General features: G+C 38.3%; 1 protein-coding gene and 1 long non-coding RNA gene across 16 annotated transcripts in view; one reads left to right on the top strand and one right to left on the bottom strand.

The window, feature by feature from the left end:
* The window catches only part of LOC5574827 (coiled-coil domain-containing protein AGAP005037), a 302,411-nt gene that overhangs the window by 154,153 nt on the left and 120,750 nt on the right, over positions 1-27,508 (top strand). The gene's annotated exons all lie outside the window — the stretch shown is intronic.
* The window catches only part of LOC110676403, a 58,442-nt gene that overhangs the window by 8,959 nt on the left and 21,975 nt on the right, over positions 1-27,508 (bottom strand). Inside the window, exon 1 of one of the 2 annotated variants that reach the window (XR_002500347.1) lies at positions 11,876-11,918. The exons of the other annotated variant lie outside the window; for it this stretch is intronic. This is a non-coding gene — a long non-coding RNA (uncharacterized LOC110676403). Of the gene's footprint in view, positions 1-11,875; positions 11,919-27,508 lie in introns of those variants that run through there. 2 annotated transcript variants of the gene reach the window in all.

The raw sequence follows: 27,508 nt of genomic DNA, 5'->3' as shown, positions 1-27,508 counted from the left end.
ACCTTGTTTTGTTTTGAACCGATGTTAAGATTATGAATAGTTGTGCATACCAAAAAGCCAACGCAATTAACGAAACCATGACTCAATTTCAATCTATCTGCTCTGAATATGTGATCAAGTTTAATACCTGACTTGGCACCATGCATAGGCGTGTTGCAAAGCTTGTCGACGTTTACGCTTGTGCTTAAGTTGCATGAGCTCTTGCCGTGAATATGTAATGTAGTGCTATATAACCAAAAGTACTTCCGCGTGTAAATTACAAAGATTAGTATGATGACATATTAGACATATTAGTCTAGCTTTCAATTTCAGAATATGAAAGCTTCCAGAGGTAATAAAAAAATAGCTTAATGTAATGGTATACATACAAGGAAAATGGTTTTAGCAGCGAACTTTGTTGACCTTGTCGATCAATTTTGCCCTATAGGATCATTTTATACAGCTTTCACATTCACCAAATGCATTTTGTTTAATTATGCTGACAATAGTTCAGCAGTAGTGGTTGTATGAAGGTGTTCCTTACGTTATGTAATCTTGAAGTATATAAGTACATAATATTTTCAGGAATGCTTCAAATACTTCATCAAGCAAAACATTAAAGTTTTTTTTTCAGGCACAATCTGGAGTTTTCCGTGGGATTCCCATAGGTACTCATTGAAAGAATTCCTGTGAAGATTCCTTGGAAAATTCTGATTTTTCTACTTGGCATTACGTCAGACCTGAGACGAGACTCGCGAAGACGGTCGTGTTTTTCTGTGATCTTGTGCTAAGTTTTTTCTTATTCCACTCTGTATTTAGTAATACTATTTACATCAACCATGCGCCGTTCAAACCCTCACATGAACACCTCATCAAAAAATATTGCATTTGCATCACACCGAAGCATGAATAGCCTTTTGAATAAAATTGTATGTCAGCAAACGTAGCTAGTGAACGAAAAAGTACTGTCAAAAACTGTAGTGAGTGTGACAATCACGCATTGACTACCACTACCTTCATGCAACAAAAACATTCATGCGATACTGAAAATAAAAGTCACGCGCGACTGTGACTTTTTTTGCTCAGCTAGAAATGTATCATGGTTGTATTGAATTACTGTAGTAGTCGTTACCCTGTATTTTCATAATGTGCCACTCACAATGTCCACCGATGGCACCGATTAATTTTTTTTTCTTTTTATATTTGTATCAACCAGCCGCACTAGCTTGAGGGCTGTCCATAACCCACGGGTTATTTATTTTTTTACTTTTGGATCTCTCCCCCTCGTGTTTTTTTGTCTATACAAAAAAAATGTGTTGATCGTGATCTTTAGCTAGACAAACCCCTCCCCGTTCCTCCCCATAGATGACCACGTGGTTTATGGACAGCACACGGCGTGTCTGGTAGAACAATCACAAAAAATAGGCATTGCTAAATCTTTCACCATTCGAAAATATAGGTTTTTTAGCTTTCATTTGACGTGTTCCCCAAAAAAATCCACCAAGGGATCCCGAACATTTTTTTTTATTTTAAATTTTTGTTCCTTGAAGAACATCATTTTCAAATATAATCATGATAAAAGGCAGTTTTTGTTTCTCTCAAGCTCGATAGTACCGTGAAGGCCCCATACTCTGCGCACTTAAGGCTTTTCAAATTTCAAAAAGCTGTAATTAATCGAAAACAAAACACAATATTCTGAAATTTTGGGAGCAAATACTTATTGATCTTATGTATAAGGAAAAAATATAAAAGCTTCACTTAGTAATGATTTTTATCGCAAATTTTCAATTTTTCCCAAGGGTGTCCGTGTTCCTAACTCTGCGCACTCATTTTTGCTATGCTCCTTATTCTGCGCATTTAGGTTCCTAACTCTGCGCACGCGATAAATTCTTTATAACAGTTGAAGTATTTTACTAAAAGCATTACTAGCATTTAAACTCTGAGTTAATATTCATTTTCTTGCTTTATAAGACTTTACGTCCCCAGTGGAGCGTGGAATGTCTCTAACATAGAAGTTTACTAAGTGAAGTGAATTTTATGTATAATTCAATCTATGATAATTACTGTTACTGAATGCCATTAAGTGCAACTCTCAAAATAATCGAAATCGTCATATGATTTCCAAAACATGTAATTAACTTAGTTTTCTAAAATCTACAACATACAAAAAGGGTACAAACTACGTCCTTTTTGCGTTCACCCTTGGACGGATTTCACGCCAACTCGACACGCGATTGGCAGCACCCCTTCAGAATTCAATGAAACTTTCTGGATGTCAGAAGTATGTAAAACTAAGATACTTTGCATATTTTGTTTTTTCAAAATCGATCTAGACTAACATTTGGAAAGGGTCAAAGTTTTTTTTACTTTTTTTTATAAACCCGTATAACTCGAAAACGGTAAGACCTACAAAAAAGTGTTGTATGGAGGACTGTCGTGAAATTTCCTGAAGTTTTAGAGAAAAATATTGAAAAAATAAAAACACATTTTCTACACTGAAAAAAATATATTCAAAATTTTAAAGTCGATTTAAAATAACGACCATTTCAGATTTTGATCATCCTTAAGCAAAAAGTTTGGTAATTAAATTTACTAAAAGTCGTCCATACATTGCAAATTGGGCATATTTTAGAGAAAAAAGTTTTTCTAACATCGAATTTTTTAAATCCCAAAGTTTTTTTTTTTACTTTTTTTATAGACCCGTATAACTCGAAAACGGTAAGACCTACAAAAAAGTGTTGTGTGGGGGACTGTCGTGAAATTTCCTGACGTTTTAGAGAAAAATATTGAAAATATAAAAACACAATTTCTACACTGAAAAAAAAAATATTCAAAGCTTTAAAGTCGATTTAAAAAAACGGCCATTTCAGATTTTGATCATCCTTAAGCAAAAAGTTTGGTAATTAAATTTACTAAAAGTCGTCCATACATTGCAAATTGGGCATATTTTAGGGAAAAAAGTTTTTCTAACATCGAATTTTTTAAGTCCCAAAGTTTATTTTTTTACTTTTTTTATAAACCCGTATAACTCGAAAACGGTAAGACCTACAAAAAAGTGTTGTATGGGGGACTGTCGTGAAATTTCCTGAAGTTTTAGAAAAACATATTGAAAAAATAAAAACACAGTTTCTACACTGAAAAAAAATATTCAAAACTTTAAAGTCGATTTAAGATCAATTGAATTTAATTAAAAAAAATGTATAATTCCGTTTTATTTCTTTTAACTTTTCCCAATAAATCAAATATAATCTATTTTGTGATTAAAACTCATTTATCACTTGAAAATATGATCATACTAGACTATTTAAAGCGAAATAAAAATAAAATAAAAAAATTATTTTGGACTTAAAAAATTCGAAGTTAGAAAAACTTTTTTCCCTAAAATATGCCCAATTTGCAATGTATGGACGACTTTTAGTAAATTCAATTACTAAACTTTTTGCTTAAGGATGATCAAAATCTGAAATGGCCGTTTTTTTTTAAATCGGCTTTAAAGTTTTGAATCATTTTTTTTTCAGTGTAGAAAATGTGTTTTTATTTTTTCAATATTTTTTTTCTAAAACTTCAGGAAATTTCACGACAGTCCCCCATACAACAGTTTTTTGTAGGTCTTACCGTTTTCGAGTTATACGGGTATATAAAAAAAAGTAAAAAAAAAAAACTTTGGGACTTAAAAAATTCGATGTTAGAAAAACTTTTTTCCCTAAAATGTGCCCAATTTGCAATGTATGGACGACTTTTAGTAAATTTAATTACAAAACTTTTTGCTTAAGGATGATCAAAATCTGAAGTGGCCGTTTTTTTTTAAATCGACTTTAAAGTTTTGAATATTTTTTTTTTCAGTGTAGAAAATGTGTTTTTATTTTTTCAATATTTTTCTCTAAAACGTCAGGGAATTGCACGACAGTCCTCCATACAACACTTTTTTGTAGGTCTTACCGTTTTCGAGTTATACGGGTTTATAAAAAAAGTAAAAATAAACTTTGACCCTTTTCAAATGTTAGTCTAGATCGATTTTGGAAAAACAAAGTATGTAAAGTACCTTAGTTTCACATAGTCTTCACACCCAGAAAGTTTCATTGAATTCTGAAGGGGTGCTGCCAATCCCTTTGTCGAGTTGGCGTGAAATCCGTCCTTGGCGTGTAAAGGAAAATTAGCTTTGCCGGTTTTTGTATTTTCAGTAGAAATATAAAACCCAAATTTTCTTTGGTTCTGTTCGGGTCCTGGTTTGGTATTAAATAATTGTCTCGGATTCGGGTCGGATCCGGGTTTAAAGAAAATAAATAAGAACCTGGTTCTGGTGTGAAACCCGAACATTCTTACTAAATACGAAGAATAGTTTAAGCGAAAGGGTATATCCATTCTTAATGTATTTTTCATCACTCAATCGAGAAGTATCGCCGCTCTGTATAAGCGTGACATAATTAATGAACGATTCATATTGCAGATCAATAACAGTACTTTATTGGCGTTTCTATATAACAAATACTATTAAACCTCGATGTTCCATTACTCGATATTGACTCATGAAACTATACAAAAAATCAAAAGTATTTTATTGCATAGTTAGGGAGCATTCAAAAATTACGTTCATCGTTCAGAGGAGAAGAAGTCTACGAAAATGTGACAATGCATGCATTAGGTACTGTAAAAATCACAACAGGGGATTGAGGGGACGGAGTGTAGAAATCCTTAAAATATGATGGACGTTATTTTTTAATCTTCCCTTACTATGATGGTCCCCTCAAACATTTTTCTAAAGCATTTCTATTCCATATCTCAATGGTGTCGATAAGGCAATGGTTCCCTTGAATATCGACCTCTGGAAGGGTGATTGTATGTTGAAAATACGTTTTATAACTGCTGCGCATAGTAAGGAACATAGTTGAAAAATGGTTCCTTACTATGCGCACTTAAGAAGAAAAAGAAAATGAAGAGAAAATAAGTTGCACTTTACCAGTGATGATTGCTCGATAAATAAACTAGTGCCTACATACTAGAAATCTGAAGTATATTCTCTTTAATTTGCTTCAAATGACTTAAGTGATGAGGTACTCTCTTAGCATTTTTGCTAACGGGCAGTCAATTTGGACGTTTTTCAATATGTTTAAAACTATTTTATTTTTTATTAAAGTAATAAACGTAAATTTGTCAAGAAAATTCTTCGCGTACTTTTTTATCACTATTGTGGCAATATATGGAGAAAAAAATTAAACAAAATTTTTAAGTATTTTATCAGATTTTGGTGGATTGTGGTAAAAGTGCGCAGAGTTAGGAGCTGCGCAGAGTTAGGGGCCCTCACGGTACCTCAAATTTCACATGAAAGTTGATATAACAAAGATATATAAGATTACATGTTGTAATGAACATAACTGTCCTATGTGATCTTGTGGATTTAATATGCTATAGGACACTTATTCGTACAGTGAAGGACACACTCAGTTGAGTTCAACTAATTTTCATTATTTTACCGTTATCCGCAGAGCTTTCAGCACATTAATTTTAACTGATATGTCAGCAAAAAATCAAGTTTACTTAAAACACCACCTTTTGGTGCCGTCACCAAACATTACTTTTACTAAGATGTCAGCAACAAACTATAACCGAGATTTACACAGCTGAGATAGGCATTCTGATATAAGTGTGTACTGTTTCTTTTCACATGGTTGGAATAGATGAATTTTCTTTTTCTTCTGTCTGGAACCCCAACTGAGACAAAGCCAGCTTCTCAGTTAGGAGTTCTTCGGTTACTCATTAACTGAGAATTTGATTCGTCAATCGTTCATTAATGTTTTTTTTTACATTGTATATAAGAAAAATATTCTGAAGCTTTCTCTTCAATTACATATTTCAGTGTTTGTTTGTTGGGGCGTAGAAGCACTGCGTCCATTGAGTTGAACTTTTCAGTGTTAAATTCCGTACAAATTCAAGCTGAAAATGATTGATACGAAATAGATCTCCTTTAAACCATTTGTACAAATCAATAACATTTGCTGCTGTTTTAATATTTTCATCTTTTTCACAATTAATATGATATACAAAGATGCCTGTTTAGCTAGTTTGGTGGTGAGATAATAAGAGAGAGGAGATGGATCATTTAGTCTGTTTAAAACTGTTTTTTTATTTAGTATAATGCATATTTGTCCCGCGGTCTATAAGGTTTACATAGAACATGGTACAAGTAAGCGTAGAGGGGGAGTTGATGTGCTAGTAGATGGACGGTGCAAGTGGAAAATATAAGTAATTCAGTAAATTTTCCAATAAAATTTTCAAGTGGATCAGTCACCTTGTGAAAGCATACAGGATACGTCATATTATATGTCGGTGTGTGTATATTGAATAACTTTGACATTTATTAACCGATTGTTTGGGTTTGACATGTTTTGGAAACGGCAATTTAGTACACTTTTAATCATGCATAACTTTGCACCGAAACAACATGCCAAAATAGCAACTCTTTGAATTGAAAATAGTCTTGCAATTGTGTGAACTAAACGGTTATATCCTAGAAAATATCGTGGTCAACAGGCACCATCAGGCTTCATAAATAAGCAAAAATGCCACATTTGAGGGACAGAAAATTGAAATGTTTTACGTTTCGGATATAATTACTGAAAACCGTTGTTGTATCTTAAGGCTCGAGATTGAACTAAACTCCTTTATTCAAGTATACTTTCAGATAGCCCAAAAGGTACTCATAATACAATAGACACTCAGATCACATATATAATTAGGAATCGGCATTTAGGTCGAATTCACAGATATAACAGTTCTTTTCCCTTAAGGACATATCTCCATGAGTACCAAAATGGCTTCTAATATGGCACCTTACTTCCCTCTTCACTTTCCGCTCCCTCCTCCCACACTTCTCACAGTGTTTTGGAGAGCGATCACAAAAAATGATTATTTGGAGTTACTAACCTTATCGTAGAGGGGTGGTTTCTTAACTGGAAGCATTCCATATTGTGTTATTCATAATTTATCAGTTTATGAATGCAAACTCGTAGTTATTGCTGTGATTTGTGTTGTAAAATACTATTCACTACCGAATCACTTCTTCTTCGCGCACCGTGATGTTATTTGCTGGCTTTTCGGTGCCCGTTCTAAAATTCACTTTTAATGGTATTTCTACTCACCGTAGCCACTCAAAAATCTGATGCGATGCTTGAAACAGTTTAATTTTTCTCGCGCCGTGCTCCTGGGAGCAATAAAATGCTTAAATTCATCGATTTGTGCTCGAAAAATAACACCGGATCGCGAAATCACTGCGCCAATATTGTTTATGAATCGGATGCGTAGCTCTCACTGATGGAAGTGATGTCAGTTTCTATGTTTGGAATTAAAATTGTTTGGATATTCATACACTTGCTACAACCACGTTTTTTTACAATTTCATAACACTCAGAAGGTGTACAATGTCACAAGTGTTGCAAAACATTTTTATGCGTGAGAAAGACAATATACGGCGCAATTTAACAGCAAACATAAATATTAGATATTATACAGTACAATTGACTGTAGAATTCAAATGCATACTGATGGCAACTTTCTCCCTCCGTGAGAAGCGAGAGAAGAGAGGAGAAAACTGCCAAAATAAGTAAACAACACACGCATGGTGTGAAAAATGCTTATTATTTTGGTCAAAAAACATGATTTTACTACCAAATGAAATAAATTGTGATTTTGAGCTTTTATGTAGTTGTTGATGAATTCATATCGACAATAATACCTTTGTATGAAACGTGTGCAAGTAATACTGCCTAAATAATGCTGTGGGTGGAGGTATACATGGAACATGATGTTTTATTTTTGGCCGACGCACATAACATTGTGCTTCGCCGTGTTGGGTGGCTCGAGAGGGTGGTTTAGCGGGTGGCTCGAGTGGGTGGCAACATTATGTTTACGTGCTCAATGGACCTTCACCTTAAGATTATTCTACAAGCTATACACAGAAAATTAATAGTTTAAAAGGTAATTCATGTTTTAAGTTCGACAGAAAATAATTCAAATAGACTAAAAACAAAACAATAAATAATTCATGCATTTTCTTAATCGAGCTCAACTATATATGAAATCTTCATTAATTTTTTGCTTTTTTGTCCTAGTTGATCTTCGGAGCTTAGGGAGAATTACCGCTGGATCGATCATTGGTTTTGAATTCGGTTCACTAGTTTGAAGCAAAGCTGATGTTGTCGGAGTATCTTCTTCCGCCACCGTAACCACCCGGCTCCTCTTATTTGAGGTAAGGTAACGTTCATGGTGAGCGATTTAATCCTCGGTATCTTCAGTTGGTTGCGATGCGCGTTTGAAGTTACGTTTCCAATTGCCAATTTCCAATTGATGGAAAGTCGTCTTACGAATTTTGCCTCTATCCATTTTTCTACACGATTCACATGATTGTTCTTCAACCACACTTTATCTCCAGACATTAAACTGTCAAATGGATCTTTCTTAACTAATGTCTGCGTTGAAGTTGTTAGTGTTCCTTGGTGGTTTTTGTAACTAGAAGGACTTTCTACAAGCTGTCTTGAATAATGCTTTTTAGGATTGATAAGATCTATCAACATCTTTGGTTTATAACTGTAGATTTTTTCGGATGGAAAAAATCCATCTTTCGTCACACAAGTGTTTCGGTAGTTAATTAACCCGTATAGGCCTCAGTGAAAGCAAAAATAATAAAACCCTTACCACACAGCGATTACTAAACGGATTCAAATTATTTTTTGTCAGTATACTGGCACACATATCAAGTTTCTAGAAATGGCCGGAGGAACTCGGGAATATTCCTGTAGCCGGAGTTATTGCGGTGGGTCACTGGGTCAAGTCGGGTAGAAAAAGGCGATTTTTTGGGACATGCCAAATTATCTTTATTTATTTCCAATTTCTTTCATTTTGTTTTGTATAAATCATTAAGATCTGATAATCAACATTATAAATTAATAGTTTAGCACTATTTAGAGTGTACCAGATGCGGCCACTCGGGCTTAATGTCTTGAAGAATCGACTTTTGATTTGTTAGGTATTGAACCGTTTCAAATCTCTAAAGGTATAGATCGAACATAATAGTTTACTAAAGTGCGTTCCCATAAGAATGACACAGATGTTAAGATACAAATTGTGCACTTTATCATAAATTTGAGGCATCCCGGGGACTCGAAAATGGTCATTTGTAGGATCAATCAAATACAGTTTACATAATTATTCAATTTATTCGATTATCAGAAGGTTTACGCTGATGCGTTTTTCTTAAAACTCCTTGATATAGTGGCCACATTATAGCCGATTCTAGAAATTATCTGTGAATTGAAATTTGCCTACCTCCAGGGGCACAGAAGAACAAAACCCATGTTACCCGACCTGACCCAGTGATTCACCGCAATAACTCCAGCCACAGGAACATTCCCGAGATTCTTTGACCACTTTTAGAAACTAAATATGTGTACGAGTATACAGCCAAAACATAATTGAAATCCGTTAAGTATTCGCTGAGCGGTGAGAGTTTTAGTAATTTTTCTTTCACTCAGCCCTATACGGGTTAAAAAGTAGTCAATCTGATCCTCTGTATTCCAGTTTCGCACCTCTGGTTCAATCAAAAACTTTTTGAAGACCTCCTTAACAAGCCTCACCATCCGCTCTGCTTGACCATTGCTAGATGGGTTGTAAGGTGGACTTTTTAACACTTTTATACCTTGCTTCTCAAGGAACGACACAAATAAGGTGGAATTGAAAGGTGGACCGCCGTCGGTAACTACTACGTCCGGTAATCCAAAACAAGAAAACATATTTGTGAATCTCCTAATAACTCTTGATGCGTCTGTTCCATTCCTCATCCATTCAATCTCCAGCCATTTCGAATGGCTATCCACTATGAGAAGGAACACTTTTTGTTCAAAATTAAAAAAATCTGCGTGTAATCTGCTAAATGGTTTCGTCGTTGGTATCCACTCTGTGGTTGAGCTAGGATTTGGTACTACAGACGTTTTTGTACAGGTATCACAATCTCTCACAAAGTTCTCTATATCCTTATTAACTCCAGGCCAGTAGACTGTTCGTCTCGCAAGTTCGTCTCGTATTCGACATCGCACTCTACGGGGACATTCTGCTGCAAAGGAAAACGCGAACAAAAATCAGCGTTTCCCATTTTTGCGGATGGTCGATATACTATCTCAAAATCATATATCGATAGCTCTAACACGTATCTCTGTAGCCGAGTAACATAAATAGAATTTCCTCCTGCTTTGCCAAATATTCCTACCAATGGTTTATGATCAGTGTAGGCTATAAATTTCTGGCCATAAACAAACCTATGAAATTTTTTTATGCTACATACCAGTGCTAAAGCCTCTAAGTGTAAAATTGAGTACTTCTTTTGAGCTTCGTTTAAGGAAAAGGATGTAAAACATATTGGTTTCTCTACTCCATCGATCACATGTGCAAGAACTCCTCCCAAACCATAATTACAAGCATCGGAAACCACAACTAAAGGTTTCTTTGGGTCAAAATATTCTAAAAGATCGGCATTAATTAGTTAATGTTAGCTATTCTCAAAAGCTCTTTGACAAGCATTAGTCCACACAAAATTTACATTTTTTTCGCAAAAGATTGTACAACTCACTCAGCTTTGTTGACAAATGAGGTACAAATTTTCCATAGTAATTTACTAGACCCAAATAGGCTTTTAGTTCTGTAGCATTGGATGGAACTTTAGTCGCTCTTATTGTTTCTAATTTATCTGGGCTAGGTAGCAACCCTTTGTCTGTAACTATATGACCCAAATAAGGGAGATTGGAGACAACAAATTTACACTTTTCCCAATTTACTTTAACATTTGCTGCTGATAACCTTTCCAAAACAATTTGCAACTTTTTTTTACATTCTTCCAGATCTTTTCCAGCTATCAATACATCATCTAAATAGACTGTTACATTTTCAATCCCCAACAATATTTGCTCCATTATTTGCTGAAAAATTGCAGCGCTAGAAGATGCTCCCTGAGGCAAACGGTTGTACGTATAAAGCCCTTTTATGGTATTGATAACCATGAATTTTCTAGATTTTTTTGAAAGTGATAATTGTGTGTAGGCACCTTCAAGGTCTAAGGCACAAAATACCTTACATCCAGACAAGCGTGCAAAGAGATCTTGTGCAACTGGCAATGGGTATGTGTTCGGTATAATCAGTTTATTTAGTGAAACTTTACAGTCTACCACTAACCTGATCTGATTATTTTTCTTAATCAAAACTATTACAGGTGATGCCCATTCACTGGTTTTGATAGGGGTAATTACATTCTCATTTTCTAATTTATCTAAATATTCGCAAACTCTTTCTCGTAATCTATATGGCACTTCATATGCACGTTTAAATATTGGTTGATCGTCTTTTAGTACCAGCTCAGCCTCATAACCAACAATCGGGGATGAAAAATCTTTCTTAAAAACATCAGTAAATTTGTTTGCAATATCGCTCAAACATGAAACTTGGTCGTTGGTTGTAATATTGTATACATTATTTGGTTTTTGAAACGTATATCTCCAATCTGGCAAGAAAACATCTAACCACTCTCGACCTAATAAGGGAGTAAAACGATGTTGACAGCCAGATTCACTATTATCAATAACAACCAGGGATATATATTCTGTTCTGTTTTGAAAACTAACAAGAACTTTAGTTTCTCCAAAAACTTTTAGGTCTCCTCCATCTACAACGACAAGTTTTCTGTCACTCTTGCGGAGAGGTGTATTAAACAGTTCAATGAAAGTTCTAATTCCCATGACAGAGACAGCAGACCTACAATCAATTTCCATTAGCATTGATTTTTCCTCAATAGTAACTTGTACCAGGCAAGGTTCACTCACTTTGTTAATAGACGTCACATTCATACACATATATTCACCTGAGGAATCATCACCAGATTCGTCACTCATTGATTTCCGAGTAAATTGCCGGACCGCTTAAGGTACAAAAGGTAGATCTTTTTCTATTGTCATCAATTTGATTAAATCCGAAAAATTCTTCAAAACGTTCGGCATATTCTGTAAAGGAATTACCAACAACATATGGTTCAATGACACCGACCAGGTTTGTAGTAGTCATATCTACAAGACGGATGAATACGAATGAGGAATCAAAATAAAAGTCAAATCAATAGATGTACGGTAGCAATACGACGACTCACCGATTGTTTGTTGTTTTACCTTTCACACTAGTTCAGCTGAGGCAAATCAGCTCTCTCACCGGTGTATGTGTGTAGTGGTTGTGGTTGTAGATAATCTTCTACTTGTAGTTGAGTTGACTCTGTTGTTGGTTGTTGCGCTCGCTCTCTCGGCTGCTCGTGGACACTCTCACTACACTGATGAAGCGCTCTATCTCTGGATATGATCTTTGGTAATCACTCAATTTTATTTCCTATTTTTACATCACTCAATACGGGAAATCATGCTCCTCCGTATACTCACATCTACTGTTGGAACCAGGGACGAAAAAAATCATGCTCACTATACTCAATTCACTGACATTTATGCCACCATCAAAGTAACCGCACCACCACCAAAATGATTGCACCAATGAAGATGGCACAAAAGTAGATGAAAAAACAAACAACGATGCCCGTACGTCGCTGGTGTTTTTGATTATCAGAAGCAGAAGAGTGTCAGTTTTAGAAAATTGATTATCATTGAGGTTCATACTAATTAAAAAATATGCTGCTTTACGGGTAATGAACGACCCGATGCACGGAATCGATGATGTTGACGCGTCTTTACTGTACTTTGTGCAAAAATTACAACTTCCCGATGCGGAATGTAAAAAAGTCAAGCTGTTCAGAATGAATATCATTTTTTGCTTCCGATGATCATAATGCGGTTGAGTATCAGCAGGGTAAAAGGAAACTGACAATCTTGCGGCAAGCGCTTTGCCAATCTTTGTTGTGTTGTCAAGGCGAGGATAAAAACAAATAAAAATCAACGAAGATTCTACCCAGCAAGTATCAATGTAGGCGAGGGTAGATTGAGTATTTTCGTCCCTGGTTGGAACTCACTAAATGGAACTGCTCGAATTATTTTTCACTATCAGCGCTCTTGCCTATAGCTCAGCCGGTCACACGTTACGCATATAGCATGCTATGTATTTAGGTACAATAAGGTAATACACTAAGGTTTTTTTTTACACGGTCCCCCGTGCCGTGCAAAAAAATTCCGTGCAAAAAAAAACCGTGCTAATTCTGGAATTTGTGTTAAAATAAACCGTGGTAATTCTAGAATCCGTGGAAAAAGTACCGTGTTAATTCTGAAATCCGTGTGAATAGGAAAAAAAGCCGTGTTAATTCCGAAATCCGTGTAAATAAGTAAAAAAACCGTGTTATTTCCGAATTTTGCGCAAAAAGAGTACCGTGTTAATTCCGAAAGGCGTGTAAAAAAAGCCGTGTAAAAATAAAGCGTGCAAAAAAAACCGTGTAAAAAAAGACTTTAGTGTATAACTTTCACTTGTTGAATTTAATTATTGTATTCAATTGAAACACATTTAGATCAATTTGTCACCCTCAGTTATTGAACTTAAGTGAGGTCAATGATCTTCTATTATTCTAATAGAATATAGCCTTTTAGTCACAATTATAATAATTGCCTTTTCACTTCACGTTTTCTTAGAAGAAGTTTTTTTTGTTCACCACCGAAATGGTAATTTAAGTGGAATTATGCTATTTGCATAGCGTTCGATTCACCGCATAAATATTTCACTTATTAGTTAATTTGTTTTGTTATATCACACGCGACGTAGAAAAAAAAATCCTTCACCTAGTTTACAGTTGAAATGTTTTACGTTTCGGATATAATTACTGAAAACCGTTGTTGTAGCTTAAGGCTCGAGATTGAACTAAACTCCTTTATTCAAGTATACTTTCAGATAGCCCAAAAGGCACTCATAATATAATAGACACTCAGATCACATATATAAGTAGAAATCGGCATTTAGGTCGAATTCACAGATATAACAAAAATCTATTCGAGATTCAAGAAACGCCATTCCATGACCAAATACTAACAGTTTGGACCAGCGTTCGCACAAAAAGAATCATTGAGTCATTTTTTTCAAGCAGTACGAAACAGTCGATGGAATTCGATATCTTAGGAACTTTGTTCATTATGTCTCTGCAACGGAAATTCTATGCACATCTGATATAAAAAGGACATATGATTTGATTTTGGAGATCCTAATTTGGCTCCTCCTGACATAAGTTTATGGAGCTACTTGAAAACCCGGGTAGAGGTGAATAACAAAATAATGGTAAAATAAGAACAACTTTTGCAATCATATCTAGTTTAACCATTATTATGTTATTAATATATGACATTAAATATCTCATCAATAGCAAAACATACAATCATAGCAAAATTTGTTATACTTGAAAGTCATGTAATAACTAATCAATAACAAAATATACTATCATGGTAAAATTTGTTATTTGTGCAAAAATACTTAAAAAGCATTAAATATCTAAAGAATAATGTTGGAAATTGCCAACCGAATTCGGGGGTTCCGTAATAATAATCCCGGAAATGAAACAACCGGAGACTGAAGTTTGGTTCCAATCCGGATAATTATTATTTTCCTGTGGAAAATTATTGATTTTTAACAAATTCATCTTTGTGTTCATTGTATAGTGTGAAGTTTGCTTAATATAATGTTCAATATGTCTGTCATTTTCGTTATTTGTTACCTAAAGTTGTCTTAGTTCACTTACGTTTAGTCCCGATTTTGTGTCGAGTCCAGTCTTTTCAGTATTTGAACCAGTCTAATGTTGGGTCGGAGAACCAGTTCTAATACAGATTCTTTCGTAGTCTGTTCGCTAGCCGTACTATCAATCGTCGTAACAGTCGTACTGTAATATTTAAGTTAACTTTAAGTAATTGCATGATTTGAAATTAATCTAACTTTTACCACAATAGTTCATAAGTTTTATCAATCACTACAGGTGTGCCTGATTGCCTCTCGGCGAGTAGACTCCTATCAAATAGCACTAGTATTAAGTATAACAATTAATTTTAAATCTGCATGAATACTACCTTTGAATGATGGTAATAATATATATTTTGATAATTCAATAAATTCACTTGAAATGATTATTTTTTGCAACTTTTTCGCTATGACCTGCACAATGGATGGCTCAAAACAATATCTCTCGACGGCCCATCAAACTGTCATTACAAAGCGTTTCTATCGACGGGGACACAATCCGTCTATAGAGACCAACATTAGAGAGGCGCGCTGGCGTCAATTCGCCAACAGTCCCCCCAGGTACGATGCCTACTAGGGCAGCTTACTCCATAACGCGCCGTACATCTAGCACAGCTAATTTGGCTACCGGGCGTTCGTAAATTCCTGTCGTTGTCTTCACTGTTGCTGACCTCGGTTGACCATCACGTCCTGGCTGGATACAGATGATTCTGCCCTTTGGCCAACAATTGCGGGGTAGCTTGGGATCCACGATTACTACCACATCGTCGATCTCTATTGGTTTGGTGTCGGTGAACCACTTGGTTCGTCGGGTTATTTCTGGCAGATAATCGGTGATCCAACGCTTCCAAAACCGATTGGCCTGGACTTGGGACAGGCGCCAGCACTGTCGTAGTGTCTCCCCACGATCATCGATGGTGCAGAGTGGTTTTACTCCATTAGACGATCCAAGCAAGAAATGGTTTGGTGTTAGAGCTGGAGCGGAGTCGTCGTCTACGGGGACGTGGGTCAGTGGTCGAGAATTTACGGTGTTTTCCACTTCGGTAAGTAGATTTCGCAGAACTTCGTCTGACAGTTTTCTCATTGGTAGGATGGCCATTAAATTCTTTTTCACACTGCCAATCAGGCGTTCCCAACTGCCACCCATGTGTGGTGCAGAAGGGGGGAGAAACTGCCATGTAGTGTCTGCGTCAACGAACTCCTTCATTAGTTCTGCTTGGTCGACGGCGAGTGTCGCTGCCTTCAACTCTCGATTAGCTCCAACAAAATTCGTCCCCCGGTCACTATGGATTGTTCTCGGCTTCCCTCTACGCGATATAAAATTACGCAGTGCCATGATGCACGAGTCGGTGCTGAGAGAATGGGCGACTTCGATGTGAATTGCGCGAGTAGTGAGGCAAGTCGCCAGCATACCCCAACGCTTCTCCACTCGGCGGCCGATGACGGTCTCGTATGGTCCGAAGAAATCAATCCCGACGTGAGTAAAGGGACGTGCAAAGGCATCAAGTCTGGCTGCTGGTAGATCGGCCATGATCGGCACCTTTGGGGCGACTCGGTGGTTTTTGCAGCGTTGGCATTTCATTCGGACGTTGGCGAAGGCAGCGCGAAGCCTTGGAATATTGTACTTCTGTCGGATTTCGTTGATTACGGTCTCATGATTTTGGTGGTGGAATTTTTGGTGAAAATATGCAATGATTAACTGAGTGGTGGGGTGGTCACGTGGAAGAATAACTGGATTTTTGGCGTCTTCGGTTGCATAATCGCAGTTTGCGATACGGCCTCGCATTCGCAAAACTCCATTCTGATCCAGCCACGGCGATTTTTGGTGTAGTGGGCTTGTTTTAGGCAACGGTGTTTCGGACAGCTTCGGCTCATGTTGCGAACGTTGGAGAAGCACAATTTCGTCGGGATAAACTTCTAGCTGTGTCTGACGAAGTAGGTATGCTTCCGCACATATTATTTCTTGGCTGGACAGTGGGCCAGTTATGATTGGCATCTTCAGGCACTTCAGTTTGCAATTTTTCGAGAAACGTCGTACGAGCGCAACGACTCGAACTAATCGAACCCAACTGGAGAAATCATTCACTCTTACGATAAGTTCAGCTGCGACAAAGTGTGACATTGCACTGGGACGTAGTTCAAGATCGGTGGTGCTGGAGCTTCTCGACGTGCGTGGCCAAAGATCTTCCGGGAGATAGAGAAATGGGGGGCCGTTGAACCATCTTGCTTCAGGTTTCAAATCCGGGAGTCCCTTCCATTTCGTGCCATCATCCGCAACGTTGAGGTCAGTGGGAACGTATCTCCACTCATTCATCTCTGTTAACTCGAGGATTTCGCTGATCCGGAACGCAACAAATGGAGAATAGCGGCGGTGGTCAGATTTGATCCAGCACAGGACATCTTGTGAGTCAGACCAGAAAACTTTACGAGTGATCCGGAGAGTGAGCGCTTCGGAGAGTGTTCGTGCAAGTCGAGCACCAATCAAGGCTGCTTGAAGCTCCAGTCTAGGTATAGAGAGGAACTTCAATGGCGCAACTCTGGTTTTTGCGGCAACAATACTGCAGTCCACGACGTCGTCACGATTCAAGCGCAAATAGCAGGTGGCTGCGATACCATTTTCACTGGCATCCACGAATGTGTGAAGTTGCAACTCTTCGTTGTTGATGCTACGAGCACTGAAGTAGCATCGAGGAATGCTGATCTGCTCGATTTGCGGCAGGACTTGGAGCCATGTTTGCCAACGTTCGAAGACGAAGTCATCCACTTGATCATCCCAGCCGATGCCAGAGCGCCAGACGTCTTGCAGCAAGATTTTCAGGTACATAAGGACCTGGGCAATTAGCCCAAGTGGATCGAACACGGACATGAGCACACGTAGCATTTGCCGTTTTGTTGGACGGTATTCGCCTTCTAGCAGTGCTCGACCGTATCGTTCCCACCCAACCTTGTAGGTGAAGGTATCCAAGTCGGTACGCCACCACATACCGAGTATCTTCTCTGTTGCTAGTTCCGGTGACAAATCAAGGCTTTTTTCTTCGATGCGTTTCTCATCTAAGGCATCGACGACGCGTTTGGAGTTGCTAATCCAATTACGGATCTCAAAGCCACCTTCTGCATGCACCTTCCTCACTTGCTTTGCGAGTTCAATCGCTTCTTCTTCGGTCGCCACGCTCACGAGCATGTCATCAACGTAGTGGCGCTTCTGGATCACTTCGACAGCCGCTGGATATTCGCCCTTAAAACGCTCGGCGTTAAGGTTTTTCACATATTGAGCGCTACTAGGGGAGCAGCACGCTCCAAATGTCATTACCTGCAGAACGTATACGGACAAGGTTCCATCTTCCTCATACCAGAGGAATCGCTGACATTGCTGGTCTTCCGGACGCATGAGCACTTGCAAGAACATTTCACGCACGTCTCCAGTTAGGGCAACCTGCCCCTCACGGAATTGGACCAATATGGTAAACAGGTCGCAGAACTGATCAGGTCCCTTGAGCAAAGCTGAATTCAGAGACACATCGTGGGCTACCGCGGCAGCATCCCACACCATTCGAATTTTCCCAGGCTTATTGGGGTTCGTCACGGGAAATATCGGAAGGTACCACGTCCGAGGGATATTCTCGGAAAGTTCTTCTTTGGTGAGCTTCCTGGCGTAGCCCTTTTCGACGAAATCGCTGATCTTGTTGTTGAGAGCATCCGTTAGTAAAGAGTCTTTGTCCATTCGCTTTTTGAGGCAACGCAGTCGTTGGAGGGCCATCGGAAAACTGTCAGGCAGTCGAACATTGTCGTATCGCCACAACAAACCGGTTTCATAGCGGCTCTCCCTCAAGACTGTGCGAGTCTCGAGCAGAATCTGCGCTCGCTCTTCTTCTGTCGAGAGGAGACGTTTCTTTGGTTGAACAACACCCAAGCTATCCACGGCGAAATACTCCTTCATCATTTTATGTAAGGTCTCATCCGATGATGAATTACAGGCACAGATGTGAAAAACGGAATGCACGAGATTTGCTGCATTTTTGCTATTTCCTGCCCCACAAATTGTCCATCCTAGCCTAGTTTTGACCGCGATCGGCTCGTGTATCGCTCCCTCGCGGCTTTTCTGAACAAGGCTGAGGTGCTGATCCTTTATACCGATGAGAATTCTCGGTCGCACATCTTGATAAGAAGTGATCGGCAGACCTTTCAGGTGTGGGTATTGCTCGGATAGCTCTTCAACTTTTAGCGTTTGCGATGGAAGAAGAAGTTCAGCCACAGTGCGTACTCCATGCATGGCGTACTTCTTGAAACCGTTGTGTTTCGCGGCGATCTCAAGTTGTACACTCTTAGAGCCACTCTCTCGACGCCTCGTTCCTCCAGTCCAGAGCAAGCAGAGCGGGACTGTTTCTCCTTCTAGCTGCAGCTCGTCCGCAAGTTCTTCGTCGAGCAGAGTGAGTTCTGAACCGTCGTCCAGGAAGGCAAATGTCTCGATCGACTTATTCTTTCCGTGAAGCACTACGGGTAGGTAACGGAACAGAGCCTGATTAGAGGTGACCTGGTGAGTGTGACATCCGTGCTCTGTAGAATTTGCCACTGGATGTGATGTAGACTCTAAACACTGATTTGGTGATGGTCTGCTAGCGTCACTTGGAGAAGTATTTGACGGAATATGTGTGCATTTCTGCTCGTTGTGCAGCAATTCATGATGCTTCAGCTCGCAGCCATTTCTTCCACACAGTTTTGCTTGACATCCACCACTGTGTTGCCGTAGACATCGGCGGCAGAGGCCTAAATCTCGTACAGTTGCCCAGCGGGAATCTCGAGAGAACTCCAGGAATCGTTCGCATTTCGGGATAGACTTGCAACTTCCTTTGCACACTAGGCAGCTATCAGCTGCAAGTTTTGCGCTCGATGGCGTTGCGGAGTGATGTCCAGACGATGCTTCCTCAGAATGGGTGTTGACAAACGAGTTGCTTTTCTTGGCCGCACGTGAATCACTAGGTAGGGGCTTGGATTCGAAAGTAGTGTTTGGTATGGTAACGGCACTAGCTGCTTCTGCAAGAGAGTAGAGCCAGGTACTAAAAGACGACAGATTGGCCGTCGGTAGAGATAATCGATACTGTGCCCAATTCAGCTTTATTGATGGTGGAAGCTTGTTGACGAGTTGGTGAAGGAAGGTCATGTTGTAGAAGTATTCTTCCAATCCACACGCGTCCACTGTTGCGCAGAAGTTTTGGACGCTGACGGCAAAATCAACAATTGTTTCTAATTTGTCCTCTCTCAGTGCAGGGAGAGAGTTGATCTTCGACATCATCGAGTGGACGATTACTTCCGGTTGCCCGAAAAGCATCCTGAGTGTCGACATGACCCCGCTGACATTCGAAGGATGTAACAGTCGACTCTTGACCGCTTCATAAGCCCGACCTTTCAAGCTTCTCTGCAAGCGTACCACATTTTCTTCGTTTGTGAATCCACAAAGAGCGGTGGTGCTGTTAAAGGTTGATAGGAACAGAGGCCACTCTTCCGGGTTTCCAGAAAACGTCGGAAGATCCTTTGAGATGGCTTGTCGCGCAGCTAACTGCTTCCGAGAAATCGGATATAAATCGGCTTCTTCCCCTTCTTCTTGATTGTAAACCCGGTTGTCTCGCATAGTGGATGAATAAGGATGGCTCTGATTGTGAACTGCTGGTCGATTCGAGAGTGGAACAAACCGTTGATACTCCGGGACTGATACGTTATGCGAAAACCGACGGGCTGGATCCATTTCAATGTTTTGAGAAGGGGCCAGTGCAGCTACTCTATGTCCGCCAATATGAGGTATTTCTGCCATCGAAACTCGACGTGAAGGTTCTGGAATCCTTCGAGATTGTTCCGGTGACGGATCTTGATTCATCGACCCGAGAGCTAACTGCTGCATTCCGGCGTTCAGTGCCGATGGATTTATAGGGCAACTCAGAAGGGACTCCGGCACTGGGAATGGATCTGGAGGGTTGGGCTCCGGGAGCGTTGATAGAGTACCAGCACTCCGAGCAGTTACTGGGTTCCAAAGCTGCATTTTACCAGTTTGCATGTTCGGACCGACTGGATTCCCATTGCGATGCGCATTCGTAGCTTTGATCCACTCCTGCGTTCTGGATATTGAACCGTTGTTAGAAGAGCCATGTTCGCTCATTGCTTGCTCCAACAGATGATACTTTTGCTCCAGGTATGTCTTCTCTCTTTCTGCTTCCTCCGCTGCGATTGTACGTTGCCGCTCTGCTTCACGCCGCTCGATATTTCTCATCTCCTCCAACATTTGAAGCTTTAATCTAGCGACGGCTTGTGAGGAGCGACTTGATGACACCGATGGAGCTTGCGATCCGTTTCGGGACGGGGACACTACCCACTGCAGCGAAGTGACGAACGAGGGTCCTTGACTTTCTCCCTTGGGTTGGGTTGACTCATCCGCCAATGAAGCAGCTATGTGACTTGGTGTTACTTCAGGTTGCTGCTGGTGATGCTGTTGCTGTGATTGCTGCTTATGCTGAGCCAGTACTGTGTGCCGGTTTGAGTACGATTTGGACGACTGACCAGATGGATCACCGTTTCCTAGACGAAGAGCTGCAGAAGAATTGTTTTGCTGGACACCTTTCGCTGATTCGCATTTGGTACAACTCCAGGGAAAAATCCTAATTTGCTGCGAAACTCCTACACATTGGAAGTGATGCCATTTGGAACAGACGTCACATTGCACCATCTCGGCCGAATCCTGACCGCTGCATACCTGACATGTCCGTCTGGGTTGTGACTCCTCCGGATCTGCCGTGACCACCACTTGCACACCACTGTTTGCATCAAGATTTGCACTATTGGTCTCACCAACCACTTTGCCCGATCGTAAGGTTCGACTTGACATGACCGACTAATTCGCGTTTCCACCATAAACGAAAATAATAAATTGTTGGAAATTGCCAACCGAATTCGGGGGTTCCGTAATAATAATCCCGGAAATGAAACAACCGGAGACTGAAGTTTGGTTCCAATCCGGATAATTATTATTTTCCTGTGGAAAATTATTGATTTTTAACAAATTCATCTTTGTGTTCATTGTATAGTGTGAAGTTTGCTTAATATAATGTTCAATATGTCTGTCATTTTCGTTATTTGTTACCTAAAGTTGTCTTAGTTCACTTACGTTTAGTCCCGATTTTGTGTCGAGTCCAGTCTTTTCAGTATTTGAACCAGTCTAATGTTGGGTCGGAGAACCAGTTCTAATACAGATTCTTTCGTAGTCTGTTCGCTAGCCGTACTATCAATCGTCGTAACAGTCGTACTGTAATATTTAAGTTAACTTTAAGTAATTGCATGATTTGAAATTAATCTAACTTTTACCACAATAGTTCATAAGTTTTATCAATCACTACAGGTGTGCCTGATTGCCTCTCGGCGAGTAGACTCCTATCAAATAGCACTAGTATTAAGTATAACAATTAATTTTAAATCTGCATGAATACTACCTTTGAATGATGGTAATAATATATATTTTGATAATTCAATAAATTCACTTGAAATGATTATTTTTTGCAACTTTTTCGCTATGACCTGCACAATGGATGGCTCAAAACAATATCTCTCGACGGCCCATCAAACTGTCATTACAAAGCGTTTCTATCGACGGGGACACAATCCGTCTATAGAGACCAACATTAGAGAGGCGCGCTGGCGTCAATTCGCCAACAAATAACAAACATCGCCATCACAGTAAAATATGTTATTATTTTGATATTTGAAAACTTTATTTAAATAATTCATGAGAACAAACCAACATCATATTTTGCTATAATAGCTCATTTTAATATTCGTATGATATTCATTGAAGATTCAAAAAGCAAATGTTTTTTGCAGGAAAGCAAAAAGTTTATTTTTCAATCATACTAAATTTAGATAATAAAGTCAAAGAACTAAAATTACCATTATTTTGATCTACTCGTGAATAGCTTATTTAGTTATTATTTTGTTATCAATATCTAAATAATAACATATTTTGTTATTTACGGTTGCCTATATTTTTGCTATTATTTTGTTATTACAATGGCAAAATATGATATTATTTAGTTTTTATACCATACAAACTTAGTTATTATTTTTGTTATTTTATCTCTTATTTCAAACAAACAAAAAACAAATTTTGCTATTCAAACATTCTATTTTAATGGTAAATTTTGTTATTCTTTTGCTATTCTCCTCTACCCGGGAAGCATAGTGAATGCTAGAAAATCTTGGACTATTGGCGAGCTTTCATTTTTCTACGACCAATAAATGCAGCCACACGTGATTGATGTTGTTTTCATTAAAAAGTCCAATGGAAATTTCCTTGACTTCCCTGGGCATAGAGTATCATCGTATTTGCCATACGATATATGAATGCGACAATTGCAATTTATGCAAAAAAAGCTCTTTTTTTTTTTAAGGCTTTCCGTGGACTTGGCCACTACTATGCCGATTATCATATCGTTACAGAATCTATTTATATCCTTATTGCTATCTCTCATACCGAGCAGGTAGAGGAGAGAGCTGCCGTTGGTCCAATCCATATCCATATAGCCGTAGTCCATTGGTGTGCGGTGGTTCATTTTGCCATGTTTCCGTGTCGTGTGAGGCAACAGCCTACAAAGAGGGTCAGTTTGTCTCAGTCACCATCTGATACTGACGGAGGATGGATGTGTTTCCCCAATACACGGTCCTTCGTGCGGCGTCTTTTGGTGACTGGAAGGAGTTTTTTGTGAGGGAGGATTGGGAATCGAACCCATGACCTTCCGCTTACGAAGCGAAAGCGTAACCTCGAGGCTACGGCACCCCCCTAAAAAAAGCTCTCAGTTAATAACTGTGGAAGTGCTCTTACAACACTACGCTGAGTAGCCGGCTCTGTCCCAGTGGGGACGTTAATATTGCCAAGAAGAAGAAAAAAAAGATATAGAAATTGAATTACGTAAAAGATGACGAACCCTGTATTCGCTGATGTGCACACGAATGGGAAGGTATCTTTTCGAGATATTGAAACTAGAGATGGGCAAAATGGTCGAATTTTAGGAGCGAATCGTAGATGCCTCACTCACAAAAGTGAGTCGACTCTTTTGATCGATTCAGTGAGCCATTTAAAACATCAGAACAAAATCATGTATTTCACCTAAAAAATAATATATGTAACAATTTTTGAATAAGATCATTTTTTATAAAGCTACAGCAACTATTTATGCATATCTAGGGTACTTGACTATGATAAGTATAACTCAAAATTATGTAATTTTTTAGGCTCATCTTTGAGCTTCTAATGAATCGTGACTCTTTTGAGAAGAACCGTGATTCGTTTACTCAATTTTGAGAGTCGACTCTTTTAAATGATTCGTGAGTGAGTTACCCATCTCTAATTGAAACCCTTATAATACAGTGTTAAAAATCTACTGAAAATTGCAACTACTCAACTCCGAGGGGCGAGTGGGCACATGGAATTTAACTTGTTAATCTAACACGTAATACTTACCGTTGCCAATAACCACCTAATTAACTATATTTCATGTTGATGGTATTAATCTAAAAGGAGGATACAATGGTAAAACTTCCTTGTTTGTCAGCAGCTTACGTGTTTTAATTACTGCAATAATTGTGAAAAATGTGTTCTTGTTGTTATGCTTGTCAGCAAACTACTTTACGGTGGTATTATGTTTTATGGTTTGATTTTACAGGAAATATCTTCCACTACATTCTTGTTAAATTTTTAAATTCTATGTTAAAAACATCGAAATAATTTAAACACTATTAAAAAAGTCTTTGGATTGTCACTTCCTCCGGGTGCCTCAATAATATGCTTAAATAGGATTTTTTTAAGCTTTTTGTTAAGGCTTGGTGTATTGGGCGTTTAGCATATTCCATTAACTTTCGTAGGGTGTTGTAATGTTGATCCATTCTACTTTTTATGAACCTCATAATAATTACGGTTGATTGGCAAAGAAAATTTTACTTCAATAACTAAGTACTCAAAGAATTCTAAGCTGGGAAGCAGGCTATGTCCCAGCAGAGGTGTAATGTCAAAGAAGAAGAAATTCAATGTATTCTAACCATGAAATTAAACAGTGTTCGGTTCGATATTCGGTTCGTACTGTGGGAGGTACGATTAAGTGATCAGTCGAACTTCCAACATATCTAATCGAATAAGTGTCCTAGAGCTCATTAAATCCTCAAAATCACATAGGACAGTTATGTTTTTTTTTAACTAAATGAAACCTAATATATATGTATATATATTTAATTTATGAACTTTCATATGAAAATAAAACTTTCAGCGAGCTTAAGGCCAACGAAACTGTCTTTCACAATGATTACATTCAAAAATAATGTACCCTACAGAACAAAAATTAAAAAAAAATGTTCAGGATCCCTCGGTGGATTTTTTTTTTTGGGGAACACGTCAAATGAAAGTTTAAAACCTATATTTTCGAATGGTGAAAGATTTAGTGATGCCTATTTTTTTGCGATAAACCTTTCCCATATACACGCCGTGAGCATTTTGTGCGAGATCGACACGAAGCAGAACGGATAAAGAGAGTAGAAGCAAACCTCAAAAAACCAACCCTAGTGCTCTGTTTGTGCCTCTTTTTTGTTGTTTGTAGTGCCTTCATGCCAAACACTGTCGAATGCTTTTTCTATGTCTAGAAGAGCAAGATCAGTAGAATAGCCTTCAGATTTGTAGGAATGTCAATGGCGGAATCCGAACTGTTCATTGGCACAAATTGAATTTTCGTTGATGTGGACCATCATTCTGTTCAAAATAACCTTTTCAAAAAGTTTACTGATGGAGGAAAGCAAACTGATTGGACGATAGCTAGAAGCTTCTGCAGGATTTTGTCTGGTTTTAAAATTGGTACAACCTTAGCATTTTGCCATTTGTCAGGAAAATATGCTAATTGAAAACATTTGTTAAATATATCAACTAAGAAAGATAAGCTACTTTCTGGAAGTTTCTTGATGAGGATGTAGAAAATTCCATCATCGCCAGGACCTTTCATATTTTTGATTTTTTTAATAATAGTTCTCACTTCTTCCAAATCAGTCGATTTTCGAAAATGTTCTGTTGATTGAGAATATTTTCGAAGTTCTGAGTAACTTGATTTTCTATTGGACTAGTAAGTCCTAAATTAAAATTGTGCGCGCTTTCAAACTGCATAGCAAGTTTTTGAGCTTTTTCGCAATTAGTTAAAATAATTTGTTTTCCTCTTTCAATGCCGGTATTGGCTTCTGAAGTTTTTTTTTCAAGATTTTTGATAATTTCCAAAAGGGCTTAGAGCCAGGGTCCAATTGAGAAACCTTAGTTTCAAAATTTTTGTTTCTTAATTGTGCAAAACGTTTTTTGATGTCTTTCTGTAAATCCTGCCATATAATTTTCATAGCAAGATCGCGAGTGCGTTGAAATTGCCTTCTCCTCACGTTTTAAGACGGATCAAGAGTTTAAGATCATCATCACGGATTCTAATTTGGAATTGCAATGCTCCTGGCTTCTACAATGGAATTTGTTAAAGCATTGTCAATATCAAGTTTTGTTTGTAAAGAAATGTTAACATCAAGATTAGAGTCAATATATGTTTCATATATATTCCAGTCGGCTCAATAATTGAAAGTGGAGCTGATAGGATTGAGAATAGCTTCATGGGATATGTAACAGGGACATGATCAGAATCAAAATCAGCATGAGTAATAAGTTGGCTACAAAGATGACTTGAGTCGGTTAAGACCAAATCAATCGTAGATGGATTTCTAGAAAAGGAAAACCACGTAGGGCTATCAGGGTATTGAATTGAGAAATATCCTAAAGAGCACTCATCAAATAAAATTCAGCCGTTGGAATTACTTTGAGAATTATTCCATGACCGATGTTTGGCATTAAAGTCACCAATGACAAAAAAATTGACTCATTGCGAGTCAATTTTCGCAAGTCAGTTTGGAGCAAATTAACTTGCTGTCCAGAGCATTGAAAAGGCAAATAGGCAGCTATGAAAGTATATTTACCACGCTGTGGTTCAACAGAAACAACTAAAGTTTCAAAAACTTTAGTTTCAAATGACGAAAACAGTTGATGTTTTATACGCCTATGAATGATGATTGCAACACTCCCACATGCCCCATCAAGTCGATCATTATCATGTCATGTTTCAGTAATAACTGCTATATGCACAGCTTTTCCATTCAAGGAACGAGCATTACAATTTAAAATATTTAAATTATTATTTGGATCCATTAGAAAAACGTAATCCAATTACAATTTGATTAGTAAATTTTACACCGACTTGGACTGCTTCAGTCATAGTGGTGGCTTTGAACATTGCATCAATCATTAGATTCAATTGTTTAGTTCAGGGACGAAAAAAATCATGCTCACTATACTCAAATCACTGAATTTATGCCACCATCAAAGTAACCGCACCACCACCAATATGATTGTACCAATGAAGATGGCACAAAAGTAGATGGGCAAAACAAACAACGATGCCCGTATGTCTTTGGTGTTTTTGATTATCAGAAGCAGAAGAGTGTCAGTTTTAGAAAATTGATTATCAATGAGGTTCAAATTAATTAAAAAATATGCTGCTATACGGGTAATGAAGGATCCGATGCACGGAATGGATTATATTGACGCGTCTTTAGCGTGCCTCGTGCAAAAATTGCAACTTCCCTAAGCGGAATGTAAAAAAATCAAGCTGGTTAGAATGAATATCATTTTTTGTTTCCGATTATCAAAAAGCGGTTGAGTAGCTGCAGGTTAAAAGGAAACTGATAATCTTGCCAAGCG

The sequence above is a fragment of the Aedes aegypti genome, chromosome 2 (genome assembly GCF_002204515.2).
Source record: "Aedes aegypti strain LVP_AGWG chromosome 2, AaegL5.0 Primary Assembly, whole genome shotgun sequence".
NCBI classification, from domain to species: domain Eukaryota; kingdom Metazoa; phylum Arthropoda; class Insecta; order Diptera; family Culicidae; genus Aedes; species Aedes aegypti.
The sequence above is the reverse complement of the archived record's forward strand: the minus strand, read 5'-3'. Positions and strand labels throughout refer to the sequence as shown.